This window comes from Rattus norvegicus, chromosome 7 (assembly GCF_021556685.1).
Source record: "Rattus norvegicus strain SHRSP/BbbUtx chromosome 7, alternate assembly SHRSP_T2T, whole genome shotgun sequence".
In the NCBI taxonomy this organism is placed as follows: Eukaryota; Metazoa; Chordata; class Mammalia; order Rodentia; family Muridae; genus Rattus; species Rattus norvegicus.
The window spans coordinates 41,684,068-41,698,510 of record NC_141540.1 but is presented as its reverse complement, the minus strand read 5'-3'; the positions used below and the strand labels follow the sequence as shown (position 1 = coordinate 41,698,510).

Genomic DNA, 14,443 nt, shown 5'->3' with positions numbered 1-14,443 from the left:
GAGGCAAAGACTTTAGAAGCGGAATAAGCACTTTAAAGCCTGGAATTACTTGTTTTGCCCCTTATACAATCAGCTTGACAAAACCTGAAAAGGACGTGGTGGGAAATGGCAGGAAATTATATGAAAACAAAGCCATATTCTGAAGCCCAGATTAAATTCTAGGACTCTCCCGAAATATTCAAATTCAAGGTGTAGATATGAAAGTCACACATTCAAGGTCTTACCCAGACTTGCATGCTTCCCTGACCTCTCCTGCCTCCCTCTGTGCCTTCCCCTCTTCTTTCTCCTCTTCCTGATGTATGGCTATACCATCACACAATATGTAAATAAATAAAGGTAATGCAATCTTCTCATTTCATGGATGAGCAAAGGAAGACAAGACGGGAAGCCACAAACCCACAGCTCAGGAGACAGGGTGGGCACGCGTCATTCATATAATTTTCAATGTGAGGTTTCCAGGTATATGATCTGATTGAAAATACAGGGCAAAGAAGAAGAACAGAATACATGCATGCACACATATTCACCAGCACACATGCATGTACACAGACAATTTAACTTAGTGGAGTTTTCATCCTTAACATTTTAGCCTTTAATCAAGCAAATAAACTGTACTATTTGATGTATTCCTCCAAGAGCTTTTTGTGAAATTCTGATCAGAGTGTGTTGGATAGAAATCTTTAGTCTTTCTTCCTATCATCTACACCTTTTTTACACAGCTCTTAAAAAAATTCTCCCAAAACAAACAAAAATCCAAACAAACAAAAATGAAATAAACAAACAAAAAACAAAAAAGGAGTTAGGACATGACATCATCGTCCTAACTTCTTTTAACCTTAAAGTGGCCCTGAGACTGGGGTGTGTCAGTGAGATTAAAGAGAGGGCTTCCACGCAGAATGTTTTCCTTGGGAATTCTCCATTCTGCTTTTTGTTCCTTTTCCTTCCTGGCCTGTGCTTTAGCTCTTTCCTTATTATTTTTTTTTCAATTCCACAAGAGCCACAGTATCATCGTCATCGCTTTCCTCTTCAAAACCCTCATCTTCTTCGTCTGTGAGAGGAGGAACTGCATCAAGGTTGGTGGCAGGAGTCTTGTCTAAGCCTAAATGGGGCTTCTTAACACTGAAGAGGAAGTTGTATGTTCTTGGGAAGGAAGACACATTTGTTTGTCTGTTTGTTTGCTTGATTGCTTGTTTGCTTTTGTAGCATGTAGCATTCCCTCCCTCTCTCTCTTTCTCTCTCTCTCTCTCTCTCTCTCTCTCTCTCTCTCTTTCTTCGACGTCACTGTTGTGAACCTCTTCGGGGGATATCCCATGTACTTGGTCTGTATCTTTGTTTGAGATGGAAGCTCTCTGCTTGAATACTGCTTTACTGCTTTGAGGGATGGCTCAAATCCTCTTCTCTTTTTCTTCTTCAACTTCTTGCAGGTTCAAAAGTTGGCCAAGCTGCTCTTGTCTTTTATTTCCAGAGGGGATCTGACACAGCACCTTTGGAAGCTCACCCATGAACCATTGCGACCCTTTGCTCCAAGGGGTACCATACTTACAAGGAATACTTTTTTCATTAACGTGACAGAAAGACTGAGAAAAGACAGCTTAAAGAAGAAAGTTTTGCTTTGACTCATGCTTCTGAAATCAAGGTGTGGCTGTTGGCTATGTTTTCCCCAGACCTGAGGTGAATCAGAATAACAAGGTTCAAGAGTATGGCAGTTGAGCATGGTGTCCAGGCAGCAGAGAAAGAAAGTAAGTGGCCAGGATTCTCCCCCACTTTCTTAAAATAGGCCCACTTTCCATAGTCCCACCACTTTCCAACAGTTCATCAATGAGTGATCCACTGACTAAAGAAGTCCCTCACTGTCAAACATTTCTAGACAGCTCCACCTGTGAATGTTGCTTACTTTATGGCCCAAGTCTTCAAATAATTAATATTCACTTCTTCCTTGCTGTTTCCTATAATTATAACTGTCAGGAGCTAAGAAAGGAACATTATAGAATGTCAACATCATCACTCCCTAACGGGGGTACTCTGGCCTGATTCATTTCATGTTAAAGGCAATGTATCCCTTCAATGACTTCTGATAGTTCACCCTCCCCACTGACAGTAATATGAACTGGCTGGAACCTCACCTAAGTCCTTTTAAGAATCTTTAAGTGAGACTACTTGTCTATATCAAAGTATTTCATTTAAAAACACCAATACCAATACCAATACTGATCCTGACATGTCCTCTGCCGGCCTTGTTTATGTCCTGCCATTGTGGCTGCCTCCTGAAAATCCTTGCCCTTCAGGATCATTTAGATAAGGGGGAAGAACATTCACAGTATTAGGAGCACTCAAATCTGGAGGTACTTGTATATATCAGGGGTTAACTGAGACATTTTTGAGTTGACCAGTGTCTAACAGAGGGGACTGGGATTGTGTTAGAGAAATGACATTCATCCACTCCATCTGCTGTGTTAGAACGGCAGCTCCTTGGACAGATCACACCAGACCAGCACAGTTCTACAGGAGAGGTTTATGAGGGGAGAAAAGGATGAAGGGGGCAAAGAAGAAGAAGAAGGGAAGAGAGAGTAGAGAAGTAGAGGCCAGCCATGAGCATGTGGAGGGAGGGGGAAGGGGTGCAGGGGGAAGGGGCAAGGGGACAATGCAGGAGCCAGAAGGAAAGAACAAGAGAGAGAGCAGAGGGGGCAAGCAGCCCCTTTTATAGTTGATCCCAGGTAACTGTGGGGTCGAGCTTAGACAAAAGGCTAAAACCATCCCCATTCTCAACTTTGTTGGCTTGTAGTGATTATTTTCATGTTTCTGAAGAAGAAAAAGATATATAACAATCATATGTTCACTAATTTTATAACACATCCATTATCAATTTATGTTTTTCTACCTCTCTCTCCCTCCCTCCCTCGCTCCCTCCCTTCCTCTCTCTCTCTCTCTCTCTCTCTCTCTCTCTCTCTCTCTCTCTCTCTCTCTCTCTCTCTCTCTCTCCCCACCTCTCTTTTATTGCCTTTTAGGAGTGATGACAGCTAGGCCAGTTTTGTCACTTGAGAGTGGATCTGTCATATACCTTTGAGTAAGTATCAATGTACCTTTTTCATTGGCTCAATTTTTAAACTTTAGGTTGCATTCCAAAACCCTTTAAAAAATTACATCCCAAATGATACAATTTTCCTTATTGTGTTAATTTAATTTGTCTTTCTTTGACAACAGGTGAACATAAGAATCATGGAGACAGCCAACAATACAGATGGAGAAGTGTCTTCTGCTATAGGAATTTAACACTTATCAATGAGTAAGTCAAATTCACAATTATAGTATAAAGGGAGAAGTGTGCTGTAGTAGTTTTAAAACAAAGCATAGAGCAGTGTAAGAAGTTAAAGGGCTTCATCTGCCTGATGATTTGTGTAAGACAGAATCCAATATGTATGCATTGAGCAACCATTAGAACTTTAACCCCTTCAGAGCTGGCCATTACTCATGCTCTTGGAAATAACTGTTCTGTAAACATCACCAGGACTATGGATGATGCTTACGATGGATTCATGATTCCAGAAGTAGCTCAGGCTCCAAGATGATTGAAATTTTGTAGGCATACACATCATGTTTGATGTTCCTTGGCCTATTCATAGGGCATTGGGAAGATTATTTACATAAAACCATTCTCCTATGACATAGTTTGATTACTGTGGGGTCAGTGAAGGAAATACTCTGTTAAACAACAGTACTTTTATTGGGGGGGGGAATGCCTTGGATTTGTCAGCACACCTCTGTCACCCATCAACGTAATGACCACCATTCAACTTATATTTGAAACCCGATGAACACAAAGGTTTGTGCAAATGTGAACATGCTATTTCTCATCTTTAGTAGTTTTCTCTTGGCTTATCTGTGACACAAGAGATAAAGTAGCTAGATTCTTGTTTCATAACCTATTTTGATTAGTTACTTTTGTTACAGTGAGAAGCTGGAAAACTCCCCTAAGAAATACAGAACAGGACAAACGAATTGTGAGCGCTGTTCCCTGGCCACTTATGCATCCAGTGGAGGAGCCCTATAGCATATTTATACAAGACTGATTCAGGAGGGGAAATACTGATTCTAGATTCATAAGTCTTTCAATTATAGGTTCCTTTTGACTCCTCCAAGTGACTATGTGAAATAGCCCTGGAAGAAAAAGCCCAGAGCAGACAGAGCTAGCTCACATTCCCTTCCACACACTGTAAAGTTAGAATCTGAGCATGGGAGATACACTAGATGTCACCTGATTATCTTTGCTTAGCAACCAAATAATATTTGAAAAACAAACCAACAGTTGCCCATTGCCAGACTCATCCCATGTAAGAAATTAGTACCTGTAAAACTTCCAGATATTTGACTGGAGCTCAAGCATACATTCTTCAAAGCTCACCATGGAAAATAAAAAGATAGGAGTCACCTCTGATGTAACTGTTGTGCTGTCAGCTTCTCTATGGAAGCTGTTCCCACAGTTCTCCATCACAAGCCTTTGGAAAAGAGATGGGTTTGTGTAACTCATTGCCGTAAAAAATGCATGTTATAGCTTAGAAAATATTGAATATTTTTCTGTTCCCATGAGCAGCAATGTGAAATGTATGTCAACTTAAACTGTTATTGATATGTTCTATAGTCATTAAAATTACTATGTTTAGTATTCAAGAATATGAAAGAATATAGACTAAACACATAGAAGAAACATCGGGCCCTTCTTTCTAAACCGATTTTTGAGTGAAATAAAACATCTGTAAGAAAAATTCATATTCTTGCTTGATATCTATGTCTTCTACTTGTAGTATGAAAGATTTGAATGAAGACATACTTTTGATAAATTAATTGTATTCTCAGTGATTAAGCCATTGATGAGATTTCAAAGGACAGTTAGAAAATTCAATGCCCGGTAAAGTAGTGAAGCCATGGCTAGTGCTTTGTCTTCTTACTAGAGTAAATGCATTGTTCCTGGTATTCCATTTGCTATAAGGATTGAGGCTGAAGGAAAATGCAGAAACTTGTTTGCAATTACTCTCCCTGACATTCATGCGAATTATAATTAAATGGTTTGAATTGTACAGGTGCTAAAAAGAAGCAGATTGCAAAAGAAGCAAGTCATAATGTCAGAAAACTCAGTTTGGTATTAACATGTTATGATTTTAATTATGACATTACAGAGCTATAATGCCAGGTCTGTTTCTAAGGAGAAGGAGGTTATAAAAGGAGGTTGTCAAAAAAATCTTCATCAGAGAGATGTTTTAGCATCAATTTCGTAAAAGAAATTTACTATTGAATTATAAAGGTAACACAACTACAACCAGGAAAACATGTAAAAGGGTGAAAAGAAAAATAATTGCATATTATTCTAAGCATCAAATCACCATCGGTAGCGTTTCGTTAGAATCCCTTCTGAGTTTCCTTCATATGCTTTAACTATTTTGTTTACAATTCTAATGTATGCAGACCACAGTTTTGTGCTTAGTCTTTTTATATCATGCTATGGGGTATATTTAATAGAGTTTTATATTTTAAAATGAGCCCAGTTGGTATCCTAGGGTAATTACTTGGTAACAGAGTACAGTCAGCATGGCATAAGCCTCCAAGGTGGTCCAGAGGTAATTCCATGTTGCTCTGAGGTTTGAACCTGCTAGGTCATTTTCATCCCTTGGAAATATTGCATGAGAAATCCTTTGCTCTATGCTGAATACTAAGCGCAAGACAAAGTCTCCATCAATTAAGGGTTGGAAAGAAGCCAGACCTAAACCACCGGGGTTCGAAATTTTGCATCTCGGCTTCAACAAGGAGGGCTGGATAAAGAGAGCAGATGATACAGGACACCTTAATTGGTGCCCATGGAGGCCAAAGGAGGTCATTTGAATCATGGAGATGAAAGCACTTCTTTCAAGGACACCTGAAGGCATGTTATGAAACCAAATGCTGCAATAAAATTAAAATGACTCAGAAAACTAACTGTAATGCATGAAACATAAGTGAGTATGGCTTGGTCTAACAGCACAGAGGAGGGATGAAAACTCCCAGAGCAACCGTGTTCTTGAGAGAAAAGTGGGAGTATGCAGTCAATCTCATGTCCATATGAGTAGCAGTGATACATCAGGCTTAGTGAGAACGATCATCTGTAATATAAACTATACTCAAGTAATTTTCTTTCTAAGAAAAGGGGTCAAAGTTCATGAGAAGTTTTATAAGGACTGAAACACTCCAAAGGTGCCAAATTGCTCCATTCATCATCCAGAAGCCACCAGAAATTAATGATTAAGGAGCCATGGGATTCCCCACTGCTTAGAATGCTAGAGTCCCCATGATCCAAGGGCATAGGAAAAGGCACATAATCTCTACAGAATAGATTGAGAATTCACATCATAATTCAAATCTTATGAACTCTTTGACCCTATAATGACACCTTTTTGAACATCTTTTCCCCTGTCTCAGTGGCTGCCCTGTAAGATTTCATGTCTTGGTAGTTTATTATATTCCTTCACTAGGGTTTAAAGTTGATTTACCCTAAGAAGAATGTGTACATTTTCTTGAATTTGTGGCTCGATATTAGTATTGCATCTGGAATATTCTGTTCCAGTATTTCTGTAGCAATTGCTTCACTCAGGAACCATTTCTGGGACCCTGACGCCTGCCTTTTGTTTGCTTCTTAGGAATTTTTATCGGCGTCTTTTCTCTGGTGCCTTATGATAGATACTTTCCCTTGGCCCTTCATCTAAGTTACCTATTCTCATATTCTTTAACTTTTTAATCTGTTACTAAGCTAGTATTAATTCTTAATTAGCTCCTAATTGTCTGAGTGTTTTCTATTTCGTTCTGTGTGTATGTTGGGGGGATGCTGGGGGGTGACTGCTGTCTCATTAAGTGTCTGTTAAAATCCTATTCTTTCCTGGGTTTTCTGGAACCATATCAATGACTGTGTCTGGATTTCTGGAACTATATTAACTATATACTTATTCTGCAGTCCCCGGTGATCAGCATCTGACTTAGCTCTGGATTGGTTTCAATTGTCTATTTTGTTCAATTGGTCCTTCACTTTGGAATAACTTTAATTGTTAATTTGATAATCAGTATTGAAAGGTCTGCTATCTGTGGTTAATGTTATCTTCTTCTAATTGTAGATGGGAGGGAGAATATTAGACAATTACCTTTGTCCTTATCTCAGATTATTTGGGTTTATACAGAGGCTGTGATGTCTTCATGTGCCTTTAATGTTTTGGAGTGGCCCTTCTGAGAACTTCAGAGTTGGTACACCTTGAGTTCTAATCTCTTTCCATAGCTGTGGAAAGATGTTGAAGCTTGTCAGCTCCATTTCTTCCCACTGTTAATTTCTGTTCTTTCTGTCACTTCTGTAGATAGGAGTCCATCAGTATCCATGAGAAGGACTAGTCAGAGATTTGCAAGACTTCTTCATGCCGCCCCTTCTTCGTCCTATTACCTTATAATTTGCAACTTCTATGCCTATCCCAGACTCTGACAGCTTACTCCTTGTGTCCCTGACATCTCCGTGTTCTCTATGGGCTCTATTTTCTTATAAGCCACTATATTTTTAAGTACTTTTATAGTGGGCTGTAACCATCCCTCCTGTAGTAACTATTGTTGACTATATTCCATAGTCTTCCATATTTGGTATTCCTCATGGTACAATCTACTCATTTTTTTATTAACTTGAGTATTTCTTATATACATTTCCAGTGTTATTCCCTTTCCCGGTTTCCGGGCAAACATCCCCCTCCCCCCTCCCCTTCCTTATGGGTGTTCCCCTCCCCATCCTCCCCCCATTGCCGCCCTCCTTCCAACAGTCTAGTTCACTGGGGGTTCAGTCTTAGCAGGACCCAGGGCTTCCCCTTCCACTGGTGCTCTTACTAGGATATTCATTGCTACCTATGAGGTCAGAGTCCAGGGTCAGCCCATGTATAGTCTTTAGGTAGTGGCTTAGTCCCTGGAAGCTCTAGTTGCTTGGCATTGTTGTTCATATGGGGTCTCGAGCCCCTTCAAGCTCTTCCAGTTCTTTCTCTGATTCCTTCAACGGGGGTCCTGTTCTCAGTTCAGTGGTTTGCTGCTGGCATTCGCCTCTGTATTTGCAATTTACTCATTTTAGTAACTGCAATGGTGTGACAGCTCATTCAGTAATGTGACATCATCAAAATGGGGATTGGAACTCTAGTTCTAGAACAGAAATTAATCAAAGAAAACAATTAAAGATGCAGCAAGATTTCCATACATGGATAATCTACAAAAGCAACAATTCAAAGCCATCAGTGAGAAATTGAAAGTGGCCTATAGATCTGCTAATACTCCATTACTTAAATAAATTATGATTGATCCACTGTGGATCAGTAATGTTCTCAGCATTAAAGTCCCAGATGAGACCATAAATTGCCAATGTTATCAAGCTGAGTGTCTGTGTGTTTTCTATATCAAAATTTATCTCACATGTTCACACATATAAAGGTCAAGAGTTGGATTGACATTGGCCTTAATTATCCCCAGCATCCCAATACACGCCTACTTGAGTTTACCTTAAGCGACACAGAGCACATAGAAGGATGGTCAATGCCTGCCCAAACTCAGAAAGAACCACAGTAATAGGTCTAGGTGACCACATTTCTTGGGATAGCTTGAAAAATCAGAACTGCATCCATAGGACACTACCATTAACATCTCATGGAAGAGGTGTTGTCTTTGGTTCCCCTCATAATACCAATATGTGATCTGGGATGCTACTACTAGAAACGGTACCACAGCTGCTTTAGAAAAAGGAAAAGCTGCTTTGATCACTGTGGAAACTTGTTCCTGAGAGATTCTGTAATTGTTCCTTAATCACTATGACTCATTTCTGAAACAGAGGAATCTTTCTAACACCATAATGGGAGAGCCAATCTCATTTCCATGGGTGTCAACAATCCTCTGTGTGATTCAGGGTTATGTGCATATAAATTATTTAGTGTTTGCTCCAATGAGCCACCTGAGACCAGGACTTTAAGGATGCGCGTCCTCAGTGTTCTGCTCCTCTGTCCTGCCTGCTTGAAGGACTACTTCCTGCCTTGCTCCTATCTGAACATGATTCCACATTTAACTTAATCTTCTCAACTCCTACATTTTCAGGTCAAGCTAAATGCAAGCAAGGGAACCTCCACTTGGTCCAGGCTCATGGTCTTTAATTTGGTGAATGCACTTACTTTTTTTTCCTGCAATATTTAGCCATTTTCTGGTGGAAAATTTGCATTTCCCTTTATGATAGTCATAATGTTAATGGCCCTTTCTGAATACTTTGGATATTTTATTTGTTTACTATGACATGGCCTCAAGCATGTAGAATAATAATTCATGTGCTGTCATGTGACTTTCTTAGAAGAAAACGACAGCCATCTCTGTTATTTTTAAACTACTAAATTAGTTAATAAGTGTTTATTGACTTGACGGATAGTTATAACAATACTAAATTACTCTCTGGAGAGTAAGTCCAAACAGAAATTCATTTATGCCTTTCATTGAAATTTTAGGTAATCTATCACTGAATCATAGATTTTTCTTTTACTCACATCCATCGTTTCGAGGAAAAGGAGACTTCCCTTTTAATATTCTCCTTGCTGGGTGCCATCGAGCAGTGAGATTGTTGGTACAAGTCAAATACAACATTCCTGTACATAGAACATATGAGCACTTCAAAGAGTCTGCATTGTGGGTTTTCATCTTTCCTCTATCTCCATAAGCACTAACTTGGGCCCCTGTGCAGTAATCTTAACCCTGTGCACTTGGTATTGGCCTGCAGTTTAATGAGAGCCGTAGGAGGCCTGCCATCAGCAAACCAAGAGAAATCAGATACAGTCTTAAAATCCCATTTTCTCAGAATTTAGATGAAATCACATTTATGAAATTACAGCAATTGGATATTTGCTGTGTAGAAAGAACTCATCCTTCTAACGAGATGTCTGATTGAAATCTCTGCAGAAATCATAGCTTAGCCATCGGCTGCAGTAGCAAACATACTTGAGGGGAGTGTCCCTTGTGCCTCCTGAAAGAAGCTGAACAAGAAGTGGAGCAAATCTCTTTAATTTCTAATTCACCAAAGTTGTTCTACTTCCGTCAGCATTTGATATGGCCAGACTTTAAATTCGGTCTTTTTGTTAGGTTGATAGTTAATTCCTTTTTCTTTTGAAATTTTATAACAAATCAGTTATATACTTCTCTTTCATGAAAAAAAAATTGTTGGGACTGTGCCTGGGAGTACATTTAATTTTAATACCATTGTAAATAAACCAGTACACCACAAATCAGAGAAGCCAATGTCATGATTCTTTCTGAAGCCATAGGTCTGGGAACATTGGCTATAGGCATATGTGAAGTCCAAAGCCCAAGGTGCACAGAGTTCTTACGTTCACAGACAAAAAGGACACAAAACATAGTTAAAGCAGTTGCCTTTACAATATTTCTGCTATTTTGAATTTTATTTATCTTTCTATTCAGTTGAGTGGTATCTTATCCACATCGAGATGAGCCATCTCTGAGTTTCTCCACTCAAACTTGCATACTAATTTCCTCCCAAAATATCTCCCACTCACACTCAGTAAGTATTAATGGTTTATTAGGTATCTGTTTATTTAATAATCAAGTTGGAATCATCTTCACAAGATCAAGTTTCCAAGCTATGAACAAGGTATATATATTCTTTCACCTATTTATCTGGTCTTTAACTGTTCTCACTATATTGTAATTTTCAGTGAAAATCTGGATGTTGTTCTTGTTTCAATATATAGTTTAACTCATGTGGTGAACACTTGGTTTTTGAAATGGTTAATTTTTTGATTGTTGGCTTGACACGATCTAGAATCATCTGAGAAGGGTAAAAATGAATTATTGCCCAGAAGAAGTTGGCCTACGGACATGTCTGCTGGAGGATAATCCTGATTATATTCATTGCTGTGGGAGGACCCACTTACTGTGAGTAGCACCACTTTTGGGTCTAGGGATCCAGAAAGACTAAAGAGAAGAAAACTGGCTGAGTACCGGCATGTGCACATACATGGCTCTTTATTTCTTGAAAATGGATATAACGTTGACAGTTGTCTCAAGCTCCTGCCGCTGTGACTTCCCCCACAGTGATTGACTGTGACCTAGAACACTGAGTCAGAACTAATTTCTAATCCCTTCAATTATAGTTGTCAAGTTATTTTATTATGGTAGTCAGCGAAGAAGTTAAGACAATCCTTTACTTTAGATCATAAGAGTTTCAACATCCCCACTGAGGAAAGTGGGTCACTGGGCCATAATGTCACGGAAGAGCGTTGTCCTCAACCTTCCTTCTTGCTTTCCTTGATTTCTGGCTGTTGTCAAGTAAGCAACTTTCCTTCTCCATCCCCTCTGTCATGTTACTCTGACTCACCATAGCCAACAATAATGACTCCAGTTGACAGTGGGCTCTAATTTCTGAAACTAGGAGCCAAAAATCATCTTTCAAGCTTTTAAGTTTTTTTCCAAGTAATTTTGTCAAGGTTATGAAAACTTGAGTAACATACACTTTTCAGTTAAAAGTTATAATTGGAATAATAGATTAAGTTTTATTGTACAAGTTTAATTAAAATTTCTACAGAAAGGAAATATTCATGCATATTTCCAAATCTATCATACTTATACAATATTCAAAGAGATAAGAACCAGAATATAAACTACATTCCTAGATGTATGCATCATCACTCATTCCAAATATTCAAAAGGGCACTGTCTTCTTTGTCTAAAGCTTACAGAGATGAAGCTATATAGTGTTTACCTTGTTGTACATGCCTACTTTCTCTTAGCTTATTTGTACTTCTATTGTTTTCTAAGTCTCACTAAAATATAGTATTTAAAAAATTATACCATAATTCATTAGTCTCAATGACTATTAGAGATATTGACTTATCCTTTAAATTTACCACTAAAAATAATGTTGCTATGAACATTTATTTTATAAAAAAATTTTAAACATCAAACACATAATGTGCACATGTATCTTTAGTGTCTTGAGATCTCTATGACCTCCCTAATTTGATTTTAGAGCTTGAGAATGCTCAACGCTATACTCCTACATCTGTGAAGGCATGAACACTTTCCAGCCAACATTAAAGTTTCCAGTGCCATATGCACCCCCATGAATCTAAAACCCCAATTTTCATCATATTACTATATGGTACTTAATACTGCTTCATAGTCTTATGCTAACTCTTTCAGATTCAACAAATATTTGCAGGAGGTAAAAATCTTAAACCTAATTCTTGTCTATCATCTATGCTTAAGTCCATCTTCTTTAATCTCAAACAAGAGTTTTAATAACTGTTCATATTTCTAAACCCTTAGGAAGAGTATCTCCTTCATTTTCATAGGCTGTGCTGACATAGAAGATTGCCTTGAACTTTTTAGACTATAATTTCTAAAAACAAAACCTGTCCTAAAGCACTAAAGAGTTTTTTTTTTACCAGCAGGACAAGTTTTCCCTGAAAATAACTCTGTTGTTACATTTTCCATGCATTCAAACATATTTCAGCTTTTCATTTTTTCAGCTCCTGTTTGAAGAGTCCTTGTTTTCACATGTACCCACTGCAAATCTCTTAAGTATACAAGATTTTATACGTCCTATGAAGAGATGTAATGAGCAGAGAAAAGTTATAAAATCTGACCCTAAAATTGTAAAGCATTAAGGCTTTGTATAGATGATTCTAAAAAGATCTAAGTATTCTTGGACAAGATGAAATATATCACCCAGTCATCATTTATATGAAGTTCATATGGTTGCAGAATAAGAATCATGAACATGCCTCTGTTCAGGCTTGAGTGAGACAGAGAGAAAAGTTTTCTCCTACTGTTTATATAGAACATCATATGATGATGATGGAAAGAGCTCTATGTCTATTTCTGTATTTAATCAAAATTCTGGTCCTGCATTATATCCTGAGGTATTCACGTTTTTTTTTTAAACTAGGAAATGTTGTTTAAAGACAGCAATGAAAGCACTTATTTTCCCAGAGGAGTTAAGAGTTAGCCTTAAAGCAGGTCAATGAAGGGTGTGAAAGAGCTCAGAAATAAGAGGAACAAAGACCATTTGTGAGTCCTGTGAAACACCGCTAGGTAACTGATGGGATGGAAGAGGTCAAGGTGAGATCTCAGTCATATCTATTGATTCTGTTGCCATACTAGGATGTTTATATCTGCTCTATTACCCTGAGCTGAGCTAGTGAGCTGGAATACATGTTAACTCTGATACAGATGGACAACTGTCATCAAAACAGTGATCACCTCCAGTGAGATCAGGAATTCTGTCTGATTCTGCTCACAACTAAGTGACCTGTGATGGCTCATGTACAACACCCCCCCCCAAATGAAAACCTAGAGAAAAGAAAGACAGTGGGAAAGGTATATTTGTGTTTAAAAGTTTCATGAATATTTAAGCATTTGCACTAAGACTGGCCTGTAGAAGGACCAAAAAAAAAAAAAAAAGAAAATCAAAGTATTATAGACTATATTGTGGTAACACATTCAGCCAAGTTACATGAATTTGCTTACATTTAATGTTACATGCATCTAAAAAATAAGCTCCCCCTCAAAAAAATAAACATGCACTATCACATCCAACATTCTAGGATATATTTCTGGTCATAACCATACAATGATAAATTATAAAATAAAAGCAATATTTCAGAATATATTTTCCATTTTCAGACTTTGAGACATGGGATTCTTAAGTCTCATGATTGATGGCTCTATGCTCACTCAAAAGCTCGGCAGCTCCCCTCTTCTCTATATTCCCCTCCAACCCCTGACTTTGCCAACATACAGGCACATAGCTCTACCTGAATAGCCTACCACTGTGATCTAGAGAAATTATATGTCTTGCTACATCACCGAGTAACAGTGTAAAACATGCTTCTAGATTTCCAGGAGATATTTAAACTCTGCCACCTGGACATTCGGTCTGTAAGAATCTTCTCTGGTCTTTAATCAGCAACACAAATGCCTTGGGCACTTGGCAAAGGACTCCACAGATTGACTGCAAATAACATGTCTTGTCAAAATTTTACCTCAACGTGGGATAATTTAAAGGGACAAGCTAACTATCTAGTATTGCATTTTCTCTGAGCTATAACTTACGTTAAGAAATATAATCAGAAAACACTACTGACCAGTGTCATTCATTCTCCTAGAGTTAAATTTGTGCTAAAGGTATATATTAAAAAGTAAATTGATCTTTCCAAAGACATTTTTAGATGTACTGACTTAAACTATTTAAATATTTTAGTAAAAGAACTTTGCTTTCAGATATTGTCCAACTATGATGTAAAAAAAGTTTTTCATAATCATGCATGAAAAAAATTTATCTTGGACAAACATGGGAGTCTTTCTAAAGGATGCTATTACCTGGTGCACAATGAAATTATACAATCTTATTCCCTTTTCTGTT

At 38.1% G+C, this 14,443-nt stretch overlaps 1 pseudogene; it reads right to left on the bottom strand.

Moving 5' to 3' along the window:
• Positions 1–614: 614 nt before the first annotated feature.
• Cwc15-ps2 (CWC15 spliceosome-associated protein, pseudogene 2) lies at positions 615–4,525 on the bottom strand (annotated as a pseudogene).
• Positions 4,526–14,443: the final 9,918 nt, after the last annotated feature.